The sequence below is a fragment of the Argopecten irradians genome, chromosome 10, assembly GCF_041381155.1.
Source record: "Argopecten irradians isolate NY chromosome 10, Ai_NY, whole genome shotgun sequence".
NCBI classification, from domain to species: domain Eukaryota; kingdom Metazoa; phylum Mollusca; class Bivalvia; order Pectinida; family Pectinidae; genus Argopecten; species Argopecten irradians.
Genome location: NC_091143.1, coordinates 32,656,986 through 32,676,489, shown reverse-complemented (window position 1 = coordinate 32,676,489; position 19,504 = coordinate 32,656,986).

Here is a 19,504-nt window from a genome sequence, read left to right as displayed (position 1 = left end):
CATAAACATCAGGTTCTGTTACACGTCCACCCGACACATGTAAACATAAACATCAGGTTCTGTTACACGTCCACCCGACACATGTAAACATAAACATCAGGTTCTGTTACACGTCCACCCGACACATGTAAACATAAACATCAGGTTCTGTTACACGTCCACCCGACACATGTAAACATAAACATCAGGTTCTGTTACATGTCCACCCGACACATGTAAACATAAACATCAGGTTCTGTTACACGTCCACCCGACACATGTAAACATAAACATCAGGTTCTGTTACATGTCCACCCGACACATGTAAACATAAACATCAGGTTCTGTTACACGTCCACCCGACACATGTAAACATAAACATCAGGTTCTGTTACACGTCCACCCGACACATGTAAACATAAACATCAAGTTCTGTTACATGTCCACCCGACACATGTAAACATAAACATCAGGCTAGAAAGTAACGCCTTATTGTTAATAACGTTAAATATTATAACACGTACCATTATAAGGTAGAGGATTGGAAAATGCACGTCCAGGCCGAGGTTCGAACCAGACCGACACTAGCCGGATGTAGACGATCGACACGTCCAGTTATATCACAACAGGCGACCTATGGAACCTTTGAGCACAGGATCTTAAATATCCAAGACATCAAATTTGTGATGCGAACATTGCCGAATCATCATACCTGATCCGATTAATTATCTTATAAATCCAGTATACATGATGCTAGCCGTCTTTACATTGACCTTATCCATATGTGTCACGTTTTTATGATCCCGAGTTACCCATCAAAGATCTGCATCAGTAACCGAGGCGACCATAACTTGTGATTAACACAGAGTTCCCGGGTATATACCAACATATCTCCATTTACTGATGCCAAACAGACAATTAAATACCAATAAAGATGACTATCTCCATAAAGAAGAGCTCTTATTCAAGCTAATGCTGACATATATTGATTAGAAAAGACATAAATACTACGATTTCGAAGTCACTGTTTGGATATCAGGATCATTTGACTTGGCACAGCGGTGGTATCAGCTCGATTGATCTCTTGTAACTGGCGCTATCTACACAGAGGTATCGATACTTTGCTCAAATTTGTTTGGTTTTTTTTTACTTCATCTCCTATCTACAGCGTTCAGGACGACCTACCTTGTCCGCGTTGTTTATGAACATAATGCATGTATGGTGAATCGACGTAAGATGGGAGACTAATAGTATATTTCCTACCTTGAGGGTAGAACAAAGAAATCTCTACACTCAGAGGAGATTCACGACAGTCAAAAAAATTTAGAGAAAAAAAAACCCAAAAAAAACCCAAAGAATGTTTACTAATTTATGAGCTTTCTCTTTTACTTTGTGAAAAACTTTGTTCAACTTGTTGCACTGTGACAAAAAGGAATCTAAAACATCTTGAAATATGCAAGGTCATAGAAATATTGACACATATTGCATGCAAACCAGTTAAATACAGTCTTTTACATGATAACCATCAACAAAATATGTTAAGGCAGGCGGACTTCCGACTGCATGATCATATGACCAAAGCTCAGCACTCGCGTGAAGCACGAGCCCGAGGTCAAAGGTGATATTGATTGTCCAATAGGACTGTACAGATTGATATGCATTCCAAACGATTATGTTATACCGATGATACGTGTAGAACTTTTGTTTGTTTACAGACATGCTTACCGACTTTATTTACGCTAAATACTGCACAGTACTTAACTCCCTCTCACGTTAATATATATGACGTCATAATCATTGGAGATTTCAATGCTCGGGTGTTAATACTAGTGTTTGGGGATTTTATTCGGTCTGTGCTCATTAGGGAATCGTGACCTGGGGATGTAGCGTGTACTTTTCCGACTAACGATTTTTACACGAATCCTCGTAATTCAACTTTCGATATGAAATAAAATTCGCCCATATATCATATACCATAGTGACCTGTAAGGAATTGTCTTCAATGTAAGCTAAAAAAATTCAGATCGGATGATTTTTGTGGTGTTCAGAGCATTTTAAAATTAATTACCCCCATTTTCTGGAAATGGTATACAGGGCTAAGTAAACAGCCTTTCAGTATTTCTTGTATTTTTTTTTTTTTTTTTTTTTTTTTGCGCGCGTCGTAAACCTGTGTCTGGGGGGACATTTCTAAACAGAGAGTCTTTAGTAAAACCCATCTCTAACGACAAAGTGTTTAGATACTTTCGGATCCCATCGAAAGTGCGCGTATTACAATCTCTACCTATCACTGTGTTCAGCATCTAAATACTAGCTCAATTCTAAGTCAATTGTAATGTTATAGCCAATGGAAGTGTCCTGCATGACCGCGGTCTTAACGATGAGCATGTGTCCGCTCTTATATAGCGGCTAAATGTCGGGTTATTCACGTTTTCACTACATTCGCGTATTTTGACTAAAATTGAGTCTAATAGCTGTGTGTGCAGCGTACAACTGTTATGATGATTTATCGCAAGCTTACCTCAAAATGTATTACGACAAGAGGCTCATGTATACGGCACATGCTTATATATCATGTCAAGTGTATATAGTGTAGCTAGTGAACCTGGATTAGGAAAATAGCACATCCTCCTTATAAACGATTAGAGTCTTTGGACCAGTTTTGTTATAATTAATGTAGCAAAATATTTTTCCAACACCTGACGCTAAGACCACCACGAGAAGACGCCAGACATTGCTTTTTAACTAGGGACCCAGTATGTCATCGTCCAAAACAACTTGTACATGTTGTGAACTGTTTAAATAAAATTATTACTCATGTTGTTGGATCTCTAGCTTAAAGATGCTCCACCGCTGACAAATTGTATTTTTCACTATAAAAACAGGAGCAGACGATTAAGTATTTTTCTTCAGTTACAAAAGTTACTTACTTTACACCACTACCACCATTGAAAAGTTTGAGCTTCTAATTTTACTTCAAGTTAAAAATATGAAAAATAATTAATTGCATCCCGAAAAAATTCCATGACACTATATCCTATATGGAATGAAGTATTGATGGCGCATGCACCAAAGGCGATATAAATTATTTCATATTATTTTTGTGTTAATTAGGCACATATATACACGATTAAACACCAATTATTGTTCAAATGATTAATATCATTTATGCTCTGTCGGCGGTTGAGCATCTTTAAATACAAATCAAAAACATTCAAGCATTGTTTATGCCCATTAAACGTTAATTGCCAAATAATTAAAAAATATTCTTCAATATCCGATATAAAATGTATCACTTGTTTTTTAATGCCCATGTTTATGCTTTTACACTGTAATTTAAAATTGTATAATAAATGAAAAGCAAACGGTAATCTGATATTCGCTAGATTAATGCCTCGGCAAATTGTAGTTACAAGGGAGACTACTCGTATACGGTATTAAGTAGGTTGTAGTTGCAGGTTTCCAATCTTAAAACACAAGATATTTCAACCTTTTATTTATCACCATGCTAAATTACCCTGTTACTACTTAGCAGACACACTAGTCAATAAATGCCCTTTTTAATGGCGTATATATATAGTTATTTCATTAAGCCTTTTAATGGCGTATATATAGCCTTTTTAATGGCGTATATATATAGTTATTGCATTAAGCCTTTTAATGGCGTATATATATAGTTATTGCATTAAGCCTTTTAATGGCGTATATATATAGTTATTTCATTAAGCTATAGGTAATTTGATCCTGAACGATCCACTGTATAATGTGGTGATATGGCCTGTATACCTTACACTCATTATCAACTCATGTAAGACAAAACATGTTTGATTCATTTCAAAACTCCAGGCAAAACAAACTTATATGTGACTGATGAATAGTATTGATATTGATGACTCTCCTTCAGGACTACACACATAGATATACTGACAACACAAACTCATTTTGATTAAGCACGGCAAGGATTAGATTATCGGGGGTTAGTTTCCGTTAGTGGGAGATGAAAGTTAGAGTTTCTCAATGTGACACAAATAAATTAGTAAATTAATAATTTAATTATGTTTCCTAGGTGTTTTTTTTTTCTTTCTTCTACCTGTTGTAGTTGCCACTCCGAGGAAAACCACTGCAGAACTTATCATGACACTCGCATGGAGGTCAACATGTTTCCTTTGATGATCGGGTGGTGTAGTTGTTAAGCCGCTCGCCTTTCACCTAGCCGACAGGGGTTCGATACCCGGCACGGACATGAAAAGGTTAGGGTTCACCGGCCCGATCACGTGGATTTTCTCCGGACACTCCGGTTTCCTCCCATACTATGACCCCTCGCGCGCTTACATCCGGGCCATCGAAAGTGATTTGCATAAGTTGTATAACTTGTTTCGTATTCGATGTAAAAGAAATAAAGTTTATATATATGTCTTCTTACTAAATCTACTTTGATGCAATTATCATTATAAAGACCAATCTGACGGTCAGTCAAAACAGCATTACTTGATCTTACACAACATTAGAAACATATATACGTATATGTTTCTGACAAAATATAATAACCTAAATAACATCAACAGTTTCACTTAACTTAATCTAAAAACATGTCTGTTTAGAATGCACAAGAGTTGAACCGGTATTGACTGCAGTTAATAAAAGAACTGTCACAATGGTGTTCGGAAATTGTTTGAAGACAATGGTAATTATCTTTTTCCAATGTTTTTACATATAAACTTTACAATACATAACGCAAGTATGCGTGTAAGTGTCGCTATTTATCTTAGTACAAAGTAATTTTACTTGCCTGTAAAACGGGACTGTGCTGAATTAATGTACTTGATTTAAATGGAATACCAAATATAACACATTTTGAAGTCGTAAGTGTGATTTACCTCAAGTAATATATGCATACCTATCAATTATTTATTTTCCAATTTAACAAATTCACACATCTTATCTAAAACGGTATCGCAGATGCGTGCAGTTTTGATCAACATGTTTGGTAATAATGTTGCTAGACAAGAAACAGTTACAATAATTATTACCATGGAGGTAGTTCAACATTATGGATGTATGGAAAATAAATAATGAGGTTTCTTGCCGAGACCTCTCCCCAGGTCAGACTCGTCGGCTTCCATTTCCGTCACACCGAGAGTTCGGCAGACTAAACATAGCGCTGATTGCCGAACTCGGTACACGATTCCAAATTACTCATCGACTGGCTCATTAATTTTATAACGACACGTACTCGCGTAAGAATACTTGTTTACACGTACATGGTTGTGTTGATTATAATGCAAAACACCCATTAAATTGTGTTTGGTTCAATTTATTCTCTTCGTTCAGAACCATCTATATAAGAATTCTACAGGAAACTGAGAGACATTATTAGAACTTGATCATTAAAGTTCAGCTATATAATTGTTTCATTTTAAATATGGTATTGTCATTAATCATAAAAACAAAAGAAAATAGCCCACGACAAAAAGCAGGACCTATCCCACTCATTTCCGAGACGATAATCTGTTTTACCCAGGTACCTAATTAAGTGAATCTACGTAAAGCTAAGTTCTACGTCCTTCCCTATACTTAATATTATAAAATAATACTGTTTCTTACTCAAATTTAGCATTAAAATAGCAATAACAACAATGTATTGTTGTTCATAATCGGAGGATGAACTATTTTTGTTTCATGCAGCAATGCCTTGGCCTTAGAATAAACAATCAAATATAGAAAACCGTGTATCATATTATTTTAGCGCGGATAACCTCGCAATTTTGTGAAACATGGCTATGATTGCGAAAATTCAATCCATTAATTCTAAAAATATGGTTGAATAATATTTATTTTTCCAGCTTTTCAAGTGAAATCGTGAATACTTTGACCCGTATGAATATAGTATGTTTCTGGGGTTTTTTTTCGGTAAATCAAAATCCGGAGATTTTTTTTTCTGTTTAGGAGCTGAGTGAAAGTTGCCCAAACTAGTCATTATTATAGTTAAACACATGTTTAGACATGCTTACCTGCTCTAACATAATACATAACTATTATGATAATTAAATATAGCCTTACATTGGACTGTCAAGTGGACAAGGATATCTCAACCCGAGTGAAAGATTTTGGCTGATCAGCCCGAGGTTTGTCGAGGGCTGACACCATAAACTTTTCCATAGGGTTAAAATATCCCTGTTCACTTTACAGATTCATGTTTGATTATTTTTCTCTCATATTTAACAAAAAAATCAATGATTTAGAATAATATTGATAGTGTCGACATCACAGAGACATCGCAACTTAAAAAAAATAGTGAATCAATAACGTCATTATCAAGTACGTGTAAGCTGTCTTTATCCTACCTTGATAAAAGACAGAGTTTTCTCTTACTCCGGATAGGGATATCCACAGTTTTACCGGTGTGAGACTTTTCTATCTCATCCTACGGCAAAGACTAGCTACACGAGATCTTTGCACGTGCCAAACAATGGTATGACTGTGACGTCACGACAACAGTATCATGACGTCGCGGTAATAGTATTATCACGACACGACAACAATGAAATGACGTCGTAAAGACGGTGACTCATTGAGGTCACGCCATCCTCGCTTGCATAAGTGACACGTTTACTAGAGACACAAAGTGATGCACGGGGTAAGAGAAAAAGAATCATTTATCCTCATTGAGGTGAGACAGGAGATCTCAACCCTTGGGATAAGATTCTTAAAGATGCTCCGCCGCCGACAGAGTATAAATGATATTCATCATTTGAACAATAATTAGTGTTTAATCGTGTATGCATAAGTCTAATTAACACAAAAAATAATATAAAATAATTTATTTTGCCTTTGGGTCAAGCGCAATCAGTACTCCATGCCATATAGGATATAACTCTACGGATTTTTTCCGGGATGCATTTTTTTTTTTTTTTTTTTTTTATACTTTTAACTTGAAGTGATTAGAAGCTCAAACTTTTCAACGGCGGTAATGGTGTAAAGTAAGTAACTTTTGTAACTGAAGAAAAATACTAAATCGTCTGCTGCCGTTTTTGATAGTGAAAAAAATACCATTTGTCAGCGATGGAGCATCGATAACAAAAATAATAGAGCATATCAAAATCGATTTTTAGAAATATCTATAGTTACTATTACTTTTGCGACGTTTTAGCTGCATCAATATTGTAATGTGCTTGTGAACTCACTGTCTAAGCGTTCGGTTCATCAGGGTGGGCAGAGCCTCGTTTTTGACAACTTTAAAAGAATCTTACCCCTCGGGTTGAGATTCTCCTGTCTCACCCCAAGGGGGTGAAAGATTCTATTAATCTTGTCCCTAGCAACCGCGGGATAACACTGTCAAGTATTGAAGAAAACCCTGTCAAGTATGGGAAAAGTCTGAGTGTATGAATTTTCGAAACGTTAGCACCCCGGTATTTCCTACAATGGTCAGAAAAACATTGACGTAGTAATCTAAAACTAGAACTAAAAACCCAGACAGTAATATCCTAATGAAACGGATAAAAACACGCCTATTTATATCAACAATTTTAAAATGCCTTGTGTTTTGACAGATTTTCAATGAACTGAAGCATGTTCATATATAATATCAATAGCACATACCTTTAGACATTTGTCCGTATAGATACATGGTGTTGGTAATCTTTTCACACTCGCCAGTCGATGGAACATGTTTGACGGCGTAGACTAAGCTCATTCATATATATCCTACAATGATCTGTATTACCTTTATCGCAGTAGATAGCCCAGTCTAAGGAATCGTACCTGTTCGCTGTGTTTGTCACGATACGACTAGGATTCAGATTCTTGGCGATCACATGCCTGCTAATTATCACTGTTTAACAAATCTGTGGATTTCTGACATAAACTTTATATTTGATTTACGTAGTCACAGCCCAACGGTCATAGAGCTGTTGTTGAAGAGATCCGGGTGTTTTGTGCATGTAGTTACGGCAGCAAGTCTACTGTATTCTCATATTTTGATTTAGTATTTATAAGGCATATGTTCGCTATCCTAGCATTACATGGCCATCATATAAAGGTTGTCTCTCGTAAAGAGGTGTATATAACAGTCTTATTGCTCGTTCGGGTCTATAATACATGTGCACTGTAGGTTGTAATTTCATATTTTCAAGAAAACCGGAATAATTCCTCGTCTGCCTTCTATATACAATAAACAAGATTAAGACTGAACATCTGCTCCCAATATCACACCTAAGACTGCAGTGTAGATGACGCGATACTTGAAGGTTGACCTGCACATTTCATCTATATCGCATCTCTTTTAAGGATAGCATCATTAACAAGAAGAGTAACTTGTCAGATCAGAATAAGTCATCATCTTGGTTGCGTTGTAGTTTGATAGGAGGATTCGGACGTAGCAGATTTGTAAAGAAACAGATGATATATTTTGGCTTTAAGGGATTAAATCTATTCTGATAGATAGACGATACTCTTCACATTATCGCGAGCGGACTATATAACCCTGATTGGATATGGAAAGTTTGGGGTCATCTGCCCAACTACATGGGGTTTTCCCCCAAGTACTCCGACTGATACATAAAAATTCTACTACGAGAAGACGTTTGATATGAAATTCATTTCACACGAATGAGTTATTTCTTCAAAATAAATAACACCACTGGCTTCAGAAAGTGTGACTTGTAACTTTAAAAGCCAACTACACAGAGTATAAATATGTTTATGGTGAGTATATACACTGTAGGTCGTTTCTGGTGTCGACCTGAACCTTTATGAAAAACAGCACATATAAATGAAACTTATAAATAATTTTGTACTTACAGGACTTTGCCGACCCCTTAGCAATTTCTCGAAAATCTTGGCGCTTTTCTTCATTTTCACTCGTCACCTGAAATAAATAAATGTATTTACAGTAATAAAATAACAAATAATAGCAATTACATTATGTGAATTCTACAAATAGTATATGTTTGCATGATAACGACTTTTCTTATTTAAACACAAATTAAAGAAATATGACTATGTTAATTGGAAAGAAGTTTTCATGATGAGGAAAAATGCAAAAGGGCAGTTCGATCCATTCTCCATCAAATTCTTTTAAAACATATAGAAAGACATCCGTTACCGCATCCCGTGTTCCATTTTACTCAAGAAAACTCCGTTGCTGATTTGTACTAAGCTAACGTCGGTACGTATTTACCTCTATAGAATCCATCCTTTGTAAATATAAGTCCATATTCCCGTTTAGTATTTGGCTGTTCAGATATAAGTAACAATTTTGACAGCTGCCCTATATAGGTATGTGGTAATGGCACTCTATAAAATAGTTCAGAGTATCTGCAAACTTCAACCACAATAAGCAGAATGCATAGCCGGTGTTGGCCCCTTTGTAACGAGTTTTAAATCCAGTTGATTAGAAGTGGTAAATTATGAAAAGGTAGAAAAGCGGATTTAGCAAACAATTGTTAAGATTCCATGAGGTGCATTAACTATTAATAATTGTTTCATTATGGTCTGGATCGTTTTGGGAGACTGATTTGACATTTAATTCTGATGACTTAACGTTAAGACGGCTTCAGCATGCTGCATTTCGAAAATTAATAAACATTCATAAAGAAATCCATCAGAGACCACCAAGCAATATTCCAAGCAATCGAAATAACCAACGAATATCCAAATATCGCTCAGTATTGGTGGCACACCTCATTTGGGGTTTAGTTAAATTCTCTGTCAATGGAAACAAAAACATGTACAGGTAAAACCTGTTTTAAGTGACCTTCCAATGGAAGTTCAAAATAAGGTCGCATAAGGCAGGTGGTTGCTTAAGACAGGGTCAATAATGAAAATAATTACGTACCAGATGCATAGTTAATCGTAAAATGCTCCATTTGGACGCATAATTACGTCGTGATTTACATGTGAAAATCGAATGTTTTACTCGCCGATGTATCGAAGTTATAAATCAGAATAATCTAGGTAAAAGTGTCTAAAAGAAATAATATCTCCTGAAAATATGATAAAGATGAATATAACAACGTACAAGACGCATGATCAATCGCAAAATGCTTTAATTCACGGGAAATCGGCCGATTGAAGCGCAGCTGTTTACAATCACAACAAATGCCAGACACCATTTGGCTTCAGATTTCTGCGGGATCGTTATCAAGAAAAAAGTTATATAATAATCAAAAATGATGAAATTGCAATACACGAGTTATTTTTATTAATTAAATATCATGTTTATTTAATAAATGACTGTAGACAGCGATAAAACGATGTTATGAACGACTGCTAAAATTGCACACGTGTGACACAAATGTTGGCAAACAGGTTATTTCCCGGAATTCTATAAAACGATTTCGCTGTGTTTTCAATGAAATAATTGGCAATCAATCAAGTTTATACGCGTATATTTCATATAATATAGGATACAATAGCGATCTTATAATCATCGCGCTTTCGTAAAACATCGCCTTATCAATCTCTGTAGAGACATACATTTGCTCAATGCAGTTAAACTCTTGTTGAATACGCTTGACGCAATGCATTGTATCAAGCGTCTGATTGACTTATACACTGTTCATTACAAAATCACACGAAATCGCACGAGATGTAATTCCAAAACTTCGGTTTCCGTTTCAAAATAGTCGCTTGAGACAGATCATGAACACGTAATGGTGTGGATTTTTATGGTCTTTAGAGGCGTTAGGCAGGTGGTCGTTGAATACAGGTCATTTATATAGTAAATATCATTTGGAGGAATAATTAAGGTCGCTTAAGACAGAAAGCCGCTGAATACAGGGGGTCGTTAAGACAAGTTTGACTGTAATCATCATCAGTTGGCTCTGATTGAAGACGCACGTCCTTTTGGAACATCTTACATGCGTTTCATTTATGAGCAAATTCTTTTTGATCATATGCATATGTAACAGCGATGTAGACTAGTTTCAATACATTTTAATGACGCACGTCCTTTTGGAACATCTTACATGGCCTTGTTGATAAAACGTGGTTTTCAGTCATTGTTAGACAAGTTTAGAAATCATTTTGTTATATTTTTGTCATTATAGTTACTTCTTGGACTCAATATCTGCGATTTTCATGTAGAATAATACTGTCGCCCTAAAGTCTAACAAATCAATCGTCAGATACACCGGAAACAATTGTTACGGACATAGAATATTTTTCATTTCAACCATTATGACGATTGGATGTAATAACCTCAAATTATCAATATTTCTTCGATTATAATTTAAATTCAACATAACGGCAAATTATCTCTCTAAAATACCGATACGATTCAGCATGAAATCTGTGTTTAGATTTAAATGCTCTTTTTGTTCTAAAATGCCATATTCGTATGTTGCAAAACGTTATTCCGGATGATTCATGCATTAATTCTTGTTTAGGAAGATTCTTCTATCATAAATTAAACCATATTCTGAATATTCATATGGATTAGGGTATCATCTTATTTGTAGAGAGTTATTTGACATCGCTTGTATGATGTGCTCGTATAATTCGCGCTAAGCATTCGATAGTATTAAAGAATGACCACTACATACTAAGTATCGTGTATATATAATCTATAAAATTATTTAACTTCACATTTACTAGAGTTTTCAGGTATATATGTTGTATAAAATGATTTATCTTCACATTTATAGAGAACTATTTTTTGTAAAATTATCATCATTTGCATTACACTATTCAGTTTATCATTATGTTTTTTTTTGTTTTTGTTTTTTTAATTTTTGTTCGTAAAATTACTGTCAGTATATAGACTATCTAGAATAAGATAGACATGGTTCTAAACATACATAGACAGAAAGTCAAAACCGCCAGGTTTCTTGTTTCACCAAAATGCTTGTCAATGAAATACATGCACACATACCTATGTCTCAAATCATATTGCATTATCTTAAATCGCATGATCGAATTATCGAATACGGCTTACAGTAACCTAAGATTAACTCCTCTATATGACTATACTTGTTAATGTAGGACCAGTATCGGTATAATTTAGAGAAGATCGAGAATCTATGACTCGACCGCCATACCTATTAGTCCCATTAGACTAACCTCAACCCTACATTCCATGTCGGCACGGCATCACACCGAGAAGTTCTAAAGAAACACGAAAAAATCGCCAGAGAGTAAAACACCACGATTGTAGTCAGGGATACACCAACATGCAATCACGTCACGTGGTACGGCTTCTGCCGCCATAGAACTATGTCTACTTTGGTTATAGAAAATCAATATTTTATACTTCTTTTTTCTTTGTTAATTGGAATCGTAAGAATACTTACCAGTACTAATATTACTCGTTGCGTCAGAGTATATATAAGCCATACAGACATGCAAAATTCAAAGCAGCGCCGACCAATCGATAAGGGGAATAGTATCGCAACATCGTTTAGACATCGGAATCACATGAAAGCGACGTTAGGGTTAATGCGATGTGCTCTAAAGTTTTTGATGAAAGGAATTTCTGAGTATCGGTAATATTCCGAGTTATCTCTCGGACATAATGCCCAGTCTGCTGGTTCGACTGAAAGGTAGAACTGGTATCAAGATTTATTATGACCAATAACAGTGCCTCTGTCTGAAAGGTTGTTTGGTGCATATAAAATATCATTTGGCCAAGAGCAAACTCATAAGATACTTATCAATCATTGACATTTGTTGACGTCAAATGGTGTTATACACGTATTGTTTTGTTAGAATTAAATAACGGCAGTGGACGAAGTCCATTTTCATTTACAATAGTGTCTTCTACTACTGTGCCACGCTCACCAAAACAAAAGGCCTTAAATCTATATACACGAAATGGTGCTTAGTTAGAAATAAATGAAGAAAATCATTTTTGTATGCAACTTAATTAAAAGAACGATGGCTTTAGGACTTCTTGTTGAGAAACTGACTTTTTGAGGAATTTGCTGTTTGGGTAATGCGATATGCACACGGTTGTGAGGTAAAATTCCTAAATATCTATACAATGTATCGCCCATAAACATAAATACAATGTACATGTACATCAAGTCTATGCTAAATAGCGACCTTCACGTGACAATATATTACCCAATGAGAATAGTGGAACATCACAGACTAATATTAGGTTTTCTAACAAAATTTAGCATATTGATGTGTTTGTGTAAATAACAGCAATATATGAATATGTTTTTTAATAGTTAACTTCTAATAGCTCCTTTGGCGAATAATGTCTGTGCGGTTGTTTTGGTGTTAAATTGTACAATAGTAACAGCCCCTTTGTATATACGATACCTAAACGATCTTTAGCTTGCTTTCATTATTTTCCATCGTAATCAGCCGGATTACATTTTGAAAGTTGTATGGGTCTTTAACTGTTCAGATTGGAGCACTACGTCAGTATGTGAACCCAGAAGGTTATATTCCACTTAAGATTTGGTAGAGGTAACAGTTAATAGAGCACACCAAATGGTGTAAACTGCCCTGTTTACTGGTGTGCTATTAACAACGGTCAAATGTTTGGGAATGAACGTCTGAACAACCTCCCACGACTTAATAGGCCCCTTGAAAAACGCGCAATGTTTTGTTTTGTTAATCCGCATATGATTTGACTCTTAAAGCAATCATTAAGGTACATCTTTATAAGTAAATTAACAAGTAATAAGACAACCGTCAAACAAAGATGATAATTCCATCTAGTGAGTAGAGTAATATGATTTGTTCCCACTGACTATGTTTTTATCAAATGTTATGACTGAACTTTTGAACGCAGTATTGTTGTTATCCCTAACAGTTGTTATTTCTTTATGTGTGCCCCCTTTTAAAATGCCAGACGGGGTTAATCTACGACCGGTATGGTACTGTCTAATTTTGCAGACTTGTCATTTGCAGGCATTCTTGCTCAGGTAACCATATTTTAGAAAATATCCGAAAGCAATGCCAAAATACAAACAGGTCTAATGATATCGATGGTGACTAATTTTATCGGTCAGGTGAATCGTCTATTACCTATCAAAGGTCTCTAATGTCATTCATCACCGATTGTGAGGGTACCAAAGACATCCTCGCTCACGTAAAGATACCATATCGCAATCGACATTTTTCAACCATGTTTTAGTATGTTTAGTCATGTTTTGCAGACCTTCGACACTTTAAAGGGATAATTCAGTCTAAGAGAACATTAAAAATTTGTACATATATCGGAAAATGCCCAGTTCTAATGGAAATAAGATCAATCGGTTTTACTGTGATATGCCAGAAAAGCCTATGGTGGTGAAATGTTCAAACTCGCTCGCTGGCCGCCATTACACATTGTTGTCGAACATCTTGTATGCCGAACCCTATCCCTTGCTCGTAGAGTAATGCTACTTTTGTCTAGAACTGCTCAAATCGCTCTGACAGTAGTGTGCTTACCTTATTAGGTGAAATGTCTCGACTAAAAAATCATTTTATCACCTCCACAGTGGTTATGTAGTTCATCAGTTTCCCCTGGCGGATGTGCTGTGAGGATGACTGATCTACTTGTTCTTGAGTTTTCCAAAGGTACATGTACAATTTACAATTCTTGGCTTTTATTTCGTAAATATCTTTGCATTTCACGACGGTAATCAATTTGGCCCCGTTGTCTCCTCGGATAAGATTATATCATTTGTTGAACAAAGTTATGTCAACTCCAAAACAGAATATATATCGTTTACATGACCCACAACAGTCTACAGTCTCAATCAATGGCAACCTTTAAGTGAAACGTTTCCTTTTAATCATGACCATCAGATGCTAAAAAAAGTGTTCCTTGTTTAGAAATCGATTTGTTACTGGCTCTCTACTTTTACCAGTGTGTTATTAGTATAGAGTGTAGACTGATGCTCGCACAGACAAATGACACATCAAAAACTACACGATTTAATATCTCTCGTTGTGATCCAATTATCCTCGATGCCCTTTATTAGAATTATGCTTTGTTACATGTACAATATAATGAATGTTGCTGTTCGGATATATAGCCTTTGGCATTACTGTCCACATTGTTGATATTCGATTAAACATGGTGATTTCTGAAAAGCGTATTTATATTTTTTATATTTTAAAACAGATTTATGAATGCATATAAATATCTGGACATATGATCCATCATTCTCATTGCTAATGTCATAATAATTATTCTTAATTCTTAAAACCACACTATAGGTAAATATGAACAAAAAGTCAAGTTAGATTCTACCCGATATTGTTAGTATTTGTAGATGTAGTTGATATTAAGTTATATCGAAGAATATGTATAATGTTTTCTTAATAACTTCGGCACAGCAGTTGTTAATAGTCGATACTTGTAAACATGCCTTCATTTTAAACTGGTTGCCATACAAACTACGGTTATTGCCAAACGGAAGTGGGAAAGTTCAAGACCAGTTCTCGGAAGAGTTCGGATAGACGTTACGTACTTCCGATAGTCACATAACGTTCTCGGCAACGACGTTAAATGTTAACTAACTTTGGTTTGTTTGTAATGACTAAATGGGACCCATCAATAGCGATTTTCAATATCTATTTGATTTTTTATCAAAAGTTTCCGAATTCTTATCGTTAATCTTGACTTCGATCTAATCCTGTCTCTACATAATTTACAGCAGGTTTTTCGATATTCTTCTAAATCATGAAAAAATAAGACAGATACGGATATTGGGACTTTAACATGATAATATCAATTCTACTAGCCCATTATACGTTGACTTCCAAACACTACGATACAATGACATAATCAACATTTATTTCAAGTATATTAATATTAAATGAAATGTATTTAACGACGTTTCTGCTGAAACATATGTAAACTTATCATTAACTATCGAAATAATAGCAATGTCTTGGTTGTCCAATGCGTTGAAGGCTAACTAAGAGATCAAAGGATATCTCTTCTTTTCCAGAAGTGACGCACAGATGTTAGAATTAAAAACTAGATTTTAAATTAGAAATTTCGTTAATTTACTAAATATTGTTAAACATTGATGAAGTTTTTCTTCTTTTTCATACATGCTTTACCCATCGGCTCTGTAAAATAGTAGGGATACCGTACTATCGATAATACCAAGCCGCTGTTTGAATTATAATCAAGTTGTTTATTTAGGTACATTTGGATAACCTATTTGAGAACACAAATTAACAAAACGTTAATAATATTTTACAAATTCAAATGTTTGCTAAAGTTGAAATCACTATTTTTCAAAATTCTTTAACACGCGATATTTGCATAGTTTCTACATGTGACTTGGTATGTTGGTTATATAACTTGCATGTATCAGATTCTGGCTGCTAACGTAGATAAACGAGTAGCTTAACCCCATCAGCCATGCGTAATTAAACACCATACCAACTGACAATGTAAAACAAATATTGTTTATTAACCACGCTCTTTCAATTCCAAGCAACGTCTTTAAATTCAATTTCTGCTCTATCAGTGAAGTACTTAAAGTGAATAGTCGGGCAAAGGAAGGCTAAAGTCGATAAAATGGTGTTAATATATCCAGTATAATTTCTTATGAAATGGGAAAATAAAACTTCTCATCAAATTCGCTTTGCATGCGAAGAAATTAATTTATATTACAGGAATCCTAAAACTTCCTCCCGACTGGTTATGTCAGTATTGACATTCACACACGGCCTCGCTTTCATAATTTATTTTTTGAATTGTGCTAAATGTACACGGGGCTTTTCCATAATTTCAATGGTCAAAACTGGACAATGTAAGCAGAACGTGACCGTCGTTTTGATATATAAGGGCTTTTGGAAGGCCAACGAACGTATTTAGACTGGTTTCATTGCCCGATTATTCACTTTAAAATTCGCCGAAGCGCTGAGAAATTTGAAGATTCCCGTTAAAAGCTGATGATGATGACAGTTAAGCTGACACCTAAATACAACACCGTGGTCATGTAAACAAGCGAAACCCATCATAACAATACAGAAATACAAACAATCAGGAATAATAGAATCTTACATGAGTCTGTCAAATGGACAAGGGTATCTCAACTCGAGTGAAAGATTTTGGTTGATCAACCTGAGGCTTGCCAAGGGTTGGCGGCCAAAATCTTTAACGAGGGTTGAGATATCCCTGTCCACTTGACAGACCCATGTAAGATTATTTTTTTCCCATATTTAAAAAAAAAAATCAGATTAGGTATTATTTTTGTAGTGTTGACAATTAATGGCGTCCTCGACACTAATCTGCGCATGTATCGATGACGTCATTGTCCAGCGCGTGAGAGTTATCTTTTCCTGGCAACCGCGGGATAACCCTGTCAGGTCTGGGAAACTTATCCCCATACTGAACGGTTAAACGTGAGAGATATACTATAATGTAGTACTGTTCAGAAATGAGTACGGTTATCATTTCTCTACCTGAAATGACACATGTTTATCTATACCATACCATGAACCATCATAAAACAGCAATCATACAGGTATACCACCTGATACTGAGAAATTACATTATGGACTGAGCGATTAGCAACTATCCATATTGGATGTATAGAAAGGGAAGTAATGGGCATATTCCCCGCATTAGACAATCATCTTTATCTGACACACAATGGTGACTGAACATGCTGCTATCATATAATGACAGCAATATTCGATATATAAACTGGATCGTATTACACGTACACCTATGGTATTAATGAGGTGTACTATTTAATTAATATTCTATTTAATTTGGTTTAGGTATGGTTTAAAAAGAAGACCAACTGTATGATGATAAAATTTTACACCATTTTATTTTGTATACATACTATGGCTATATTAGTTTAAAGAATTATGATGTTCCACGCCGACAGAGCATAAACAATATTTATTATAATTTGGACAAATGTGCCATCGATGTTGTTAAGGATCTAATTAATTATTTTAAATACTTTCTAAATTAGTTCTGAAGTAAAATCAGAAGCTTAAACTTTTCAATGATGGTAAAACTGTAAAGTAGGTAATTTTTGTACGGGTAAAAAGGTACTGATTCGCCTGTTCCAGCTTGTACATGTAATACCTACAAATCACTATTCGTCGGCGGCGTAGCACGATAGGAAATAAAATTATATGCATTTCGTCAATACACTGTTCAATTCCAAATGATCTAATTCATTAATGTACATTATCAAAGCATTTCAAGTAACAGTGTATCATTTTGTACAATGAAGAAAATATATACTAACGCTTAAGTCAGAAAATTGTTTGTTTTCATGAATTGTTTTTGTATATACATGTATAGTGTTTGAATGAAAACATTAGATCTAAATGCCTTTTAAATATAGCTTCTCTTCGATATTTCCTTTTCAAAATGAAATGGTTATAGACAGTGTACAAATATTGATTATTTCTAATCAATAATGAAAATTCAATTACTTCCTAGCTACCCTGTTTTTATGTATTCTAATTGGTAATCTATTATCGAACAGCCCAGAACCACTGTACCTCATTGCACAGTTACACTGTACCTAATTATAATAGTCCATGTTTACAGCGCGTTAACTACCATGACAAACAAAAAACTACCCTTCATGTTTACTCTTAAATCAGTGTCTTAATTACAAAACAAAATTACAATGTCTACACAAAATAATAAAGGACATTATTTATGCATAAGTTATATAAGATTAATCATATTTGACACTTCTAATTGAATTTTTTACATTTGTATTGAGGAAATGCTTTAGATATAAGCAAAGAAAATCAAAGATGAACGCAATTCTACACGTCTTTCGTTGAAATCATTGGCGATGTCCCAGGATAGAAAGATTTCCTCAAATCAATATCATAAGAATACTAATTCGCAGTAGATCTTTTGAATATCAAAAATTTCTTATTTCATTTGATTTATACAATATGATTACTCCACCGCCGACAGAGCATAAATGACACTGATCATTTGAACAGTAATTGGTGTTGAATTGTGTATATATTTGTCTAATTAACACAAAATATAATATATAAATTATTCAATTTGCTTTAGGTGCATGCGCAATCAGTATCTCATTCCATATAGGACATAGTGCCATGGAATTTTTTCGGGATGCAATTAATTATTTTTAATATTTTTTATCTTGACGTAAAATTAGAAGCTCAAACATTTCAATGGTAGTAATGGTGTAAAGAAAGTAACTTTTGTAACAGAAGAAAATTACTCAATCGTCTGATGCTGTTTTTGATAGAGGAAAAATACCATATGTCAACGGTGGAGCATCTTTAAGTTTTGCCTTTCAGGAAATGCCATATAGAGAATGAATAAATTCGACACAGTGTCAGCCGGTTATTTTCGAAGTAGAAATTTTCGCTTTTTTGACAAAAATAAGACTTTTAATCTTCAGCGACTTTAAGATTGAATTTTGTCATTAGGCTATAAGAGAAAATGTAAGTCATCCATGAATGTATTCAATATTTTTCAGATCAAATATCCGTTACCATCGCAAAGTCGCGCGAAAGGAAACAATATCAGGCTGAAATACACCTTGATTACATACCATTTGTTACAGTTGTATACAAAATAATATGAACGATACCCGCAGAAGGC